General features: G+C 37.4%; 1 pseudogene; it reads left to right on the plus strand.

Moving 5' to 3' along the window:
- The first annotated feature begins 873 nt into the window (after positions 1–873).
- Positions 874–3533, plus strand: LOC105543018 (annotated as a pseudogene).
- The last annotated feature ends 2002 nt before the right edge of the window (positions 3534–5535 follow it).

Genomic DNA, 5535 nt, shown 5'->3' on the forward strand with positions numbered 1-5535 from the left:
CAATAGTCAAGAGGACAAAGAAGGGCATTACATAATAATAAAGGGTTCATTTGAACAAGAAGGCTTAATTATTCTAAATATATATGCACCCACTATTGGAACACCCAGATTCATAAAACAAGTTCTTGACCTATGAAAAGGATTAGAGAGCCACACAATAATAGTGGGAGACTTCAACACCTTACTGACAGTGTTAGATCATGTGGCAGAAAACTAACAAATTCTGGACTTACACTTGACACTCAACCAATTGGACCTAAATAGACATCTACAGAATACTCCACCCAACAGCTACAGAACATACATTCTTCTCATCTGCACACAAAACATATTCTAAGTTTGACCACATGCTCAACCATAAAGCAAGTCTCAATAAATTAAAAAATATCAAAATCATACTAAGCACATTTTAGGACCACAGGGCAATAAAAATAGAAATCAATACCAGGAAGATATCTCAAAATCACACAATTGCCTGGAAATGAAGCAACTTGCTCCTGAATGACTTTTGGGTGTACAATGAAATCAAGACACAAATCAAAAAATTCTTTTAAATCAGTAAAAGTAGAGACCCAACATACCAAAATCTTTTGGATGCAGCTAAAGCAGTGTTGAGAGTGAAGTATATAGGGCCAAGCACCTACATCAAGAAGTTAGAAAATCTCAAATTAACAATCTAACATTTCATCTAAAGGAACTAGAAAAAAGAGGATAAGTCAACCCAAAATCTAGCCGAAGAAAAGAAATAAGTAAAATCAGAGAACTCAATGAAATTGAAATGTGAAAATCCATACAAAAGGTCAATTTAGGAGAGCAAGCGCCGGGCATCTCAGGTGCGCTCCTTGGGCCTCCAGTGCCCGCTTCTTGGGCAGCAGGGGCTCTTCCACCCTGCTGCAGGCAGAGGTGCTGGATCTGGATGAGGATGACCTGGAGGTGTTCAGCAATGATGCCTCATTGATGGACATGAATTCCTTCAGCACTATAATGCCAACATCCCCTTTATCAATGATAAACCAAATCAAGTTTGAAGATGAACAAGATTTAAAGGAATTCTTCATCATAGTTGATGAACCTGAAATAGAAACTCTCATCACGTATACGATTATTACTAAGATATCTTGTGCAGAATTTGACTCCAGTGAATTTAAGAGTTAGGAGATGGTATCAAGATTTCCTTTGGTCAAAGGGAAAACTTTAAGAAGCACACCCCACTCTGATTATTCCACCATTGCCAGAAAAATTTATAGTAAAAGGAATGGTGGAACGCTTTAATGATGAGTTCATTGAGACACACAGGAAGGCTTTACATAATTTTTTGAGTGAATTGCTGATCATCCAACTTTAACATTTAATGAAGACTTCAAAATTTTTCTCACTCCACAAGCTTGGGAACTCTCTTCTCACAAGAAGCAGGGTCCTGGATTGCTAAGCAGGATAGGGCCAACAGTCAGAGCTGTTGCATCCTCAATGAGAGGAATTAAAAAACACCCAGAAATCTAATTAAACTAAAGAGCTTCTGCACAGCAAAAGAAACTACCGTCAGAGTGAACAGGCAACCTACAGAATGGGAGAAAATTTTTGCAATCTACCCATCTGACAAAGGGCTAATATCCAGAATCTACAAATAACTTAAAATTACAAGAAAAAATCAAACAACCCCATCAAAAAGTGGGTGAAGGATATGAACAGACACTTCTCAAAAGAAGACATTTATGCAGCCAACAGACACATGAAAACATGCTCAACATCATTGATCATCAGAGAAATGCAAATCAAAACCACAGTGAGATACCATCTCACACCAGTTAGAATGGCGATCATTAAAAAGTCAGGAAACACCAGGTGCTAGAGAGGATGTGGAAAAATAGGAACACTTTTACACTGTTGGTGGGAGTGTAAACTAGTCTAACCATTGTGGAAGACAGTGTGGCGATTCCTCAACTATCTGGAACTAGAAATACCATTTGACCCAGTGATCCCATTAACTGGGTATATACCCAAAGGATTATAAATCATGTTACTATAAAGACACATGCACACATATGTTTATTGCAGCACTATTCACAATAGCAAAGACTTGGAACCAACCCAAATGTCTATCAATGATAGACTGGATTAAGAAAATGTGGCACATATATACCATGGAATACTATGCAGCCATAAAAAAGGATGAGTTCATGTCCTTTGTAAGGACATGGATGAAGCTGGAAACCATCATTCTGAGCAAACTATCACAAGGACAGAAAACCAAACACTGCATGTTCTCACTCATAGGTGGGAATTGAACAATGAGAACACTTGGACACAGAGTGGGGAATATCACACACAGGGGCCTGTTGTGGGGTGGAAGGAGTGAGGAGGGATAGCATTAAGAGAAATACCTAACGTAAATGATGAGTTAATGGGTGCAGCACACCAACATGGCACATGTATACATATGTGACAAACCTGCACGTTGTGCACATGTACTCTAGAACTTAAAGTATAAAAAACAAACAAAAATTAACCTTAAATGTAAATGGGCTAAAAGCCACAATTAATTTTTTTTTATTTTTTATTTTTAAATTTTATTTTACTTATTTATTTTTTGAGACGGAGTCTCGCTCTGTTGCCCAAGCTGGAGTGCAGTGGTGTGATCTCAGCTCACTGCAAGCTCTGCCTCCCAGGTTCATGCCATTCTCCTGCCTCAGCCTCCCAAGTAGCTGGGACTACAGGTGCCTGCCACCATGCCTGGCTAATTTTTTTTTTTTTTATTTTTATTTTTAGTAGAGACGGGGTTTCACCAAGTTAGCCAGGATGGTCTCGATCTCCTGACCTTGTGATCCGCCCTCCTCAGCCTCCCAAAGTGCTAGGATTATAGGCGTGAGCCACTGTGCCCAGCTAAAAGCCCCAATTAAAAGACCAAAAACAAACAAACAAAAAACCACCAAGGAGAGTTCATGGAAATGAATAACTATTAAAATGTTTAGCCAGAAAACAAATCTGATAGATAAAATATCTCAGAATTTTCAAGGAAGGGAATATTTTGATGAAATGAAAGAATATGGTCCAATTCATATTCTTTGGTCAGTGTCAGAAGAGGATCTGGTTGATAATCTAAAAGATGTTGCCAGCTGCATTGACAGATGCTATAAGGCCACTGAAAAATGGATGTTTGGACTCTCAGAGGCCCTGCTTCCTGTTGTACATGGGTACGTGCTTTATAGTGAAATGTTAGTGGGTGTTATGAAAAGAAGAGACCAAACACAAGCAGAACTGGATTCCAAAGTTGAAGCTTTGACCTATAAAAAGGCAGATAGTGATCTGCTTACAGAGGAGATTGGAAAACTTGAAGATGAAGTGGAATATGCTAATAATGCCCTGAAAGCATAATGGGAAAGATGGCAATAAAATATTCAAAATGATATCAAGTTAGCATTTACAGATATGGCTGAGGAGAGTATCCACTATTATGAACAGTACTTTGCTACATGGGAAACATTCCTTACATCACCAACTTCCACTTGGAAGATATCTCTGAAGATAAACCTTAATTCCACTGAGGACTTCTGTTTAATCTTTGGGAGACAGCATTTATCAACCAAAGGTATTCTTTCTGGATCTGCCATGTCCTTTATAAAGTGCATGAAAACTGTTTTATACTATCTGGAAAAACCAACAACTTGAAACCTCAGGTACTCCAGTTCATTGATAAGAATTTGAAGATATATCTATATATCTATTTGTATGGATATACATCTATACATATATATGTAGATACAGAGAGAGAGAGATTTAGCTTGGTTTTAATTATGTTCTTAAATTTGTATGCCAATAACTGTATATAGATTTTTTTGTTAAATATTTGACTGTGGAACATGATATTTTAAATATGTTGTAAGGACTCAGTTTAATAAAATGTTTAATATGAAAAAAAGATCAAGGTAACCACAAGTTGGTGCCTTGAAATAACAAGATCAATAGACCACTACCTAGATTAACAAAGAAAAAAGAAAGAAGATGCTAATAATCACAATCAGAAATGACAAATGTGACATTCAGCTGATCCCACAGAAACACAAAAGACCCTCAGAGACTATTAGGAAAGCCTTTATGCACAGAAATTAGAAAATCTATAGGAAATGGATAAATTCCTATGAACACACAAGCTCCCAAGATTGGTCCAGGAAGACAAAGAAAACCTGAATAGACCACTAATGAGTCCTGAGGTTGAATCAGTAATAAAAAACCTACCAACAAAAAAAGCCCTGGATCAGATAGATTGACAGCCAAATTCTGCGAGACATACAAGTAAGACCTGGTACCAACCCTACTGAAAATATTCCAAAACATCAAGGAGGAGGAACTCCTTCCTAACTCATCTATGATGCCAGCATCTTGATACCAAAACCTGGCAGAGACATGTGAAAAAACAAAACTTTAGGCCAATATCCCTGATAAACATAGACGCAACAATCCTCAACAAAACATTAGCAAACTGAATCCAGCAGCACATCAAAAAGTTCATTTATCATGATCAAGTAGGCTTTATTCCTGGGATGCAAAGTTGATGCAAAATACACAAATCAATATACATGATCTGCCACATAACCATAACTAAAAACAAAAACCATGTGATCATCTCAATAGATACAGAGAAAGCTTTTGAAATAATACAACATCCCTTTATGGTACTAACCCTCAACAAACTAGGCAGCAAAGGAACATATCTCAACATAATAAGAGCCATCTATGACAAACTCACCCTCAACCTTATAGTGAATGGGCAAATACTGGAAACATTCCCCTTGAGAACTGGAACAAGACATGGATGCCCACTCTCGCTACTCTAATTCAACATAGTGCTGGAAGTCCTAACTAAGCAGTCAGGCAAGAGAAAGAAATAAAGAGCATTTAAACAGGAAAAGAAGTCAAACTATCTGTCTTCACTGATGATATGATTCTATACCTAGAAAACCCTTACGACTTTACTAAAAGGCTCCTAGAACTGATAAACGACTTCAGTAAAGTTTCAGGATACAAAATCAATGTCAAGAGCGTTCAAGCTCAGAGCGAAATCAAGAATGCGATCCCATTTACAATAGCCACAAAAAGAATAAAATACCTAGGGATACAGCTAACCAAGAAGGTGAAAGATCTCTACAAGGAGAACTATAAAACACTGCTGAAAGAAATCAGAGATGGCAAATAAATGGAAAGATATTCCATTCTCATGGATTGGAAGAATCAATATGAGTAAGATAGCTATACTGCCCAAAACAATTTGCAGGTTCAACACTATTCATATCAAACTACCAGCATCATTTTTCATAGATTTAGAAAAAACTATGCTGCAATTCATTTGGTACCAGAAAAGAGCCTCAATAGCCTAAGTAGTCCTAAACAAAAGGAACAAAGCAGGAGGCATCCCATATCTGATTTCAAACTATATTACAAGGCCACAATAACCAAAACAGCATGATAGTGGCACAAAAACAGACACATACACCAATGGAACAGAATAGAGAATCCAGAAATAAGGCCACACACCTACAA

This window comes from Mandrillus leucophaeus, unplaced genomic scaffold (genome assembly GCF_000951045.1).
Source record: "Mandrillus leucophaeus isolate KB7577 unplaced genomic scaffold, Mleu.le_1.0 Scaffold273, whole genome shotgun sequence".
Lineage (NCBI taxonomy): Eukaryota > Metazoa > Chordata > Mammalia > Primates > Cercopithecidae > Mandrillus > Mandrillus leucophaeus.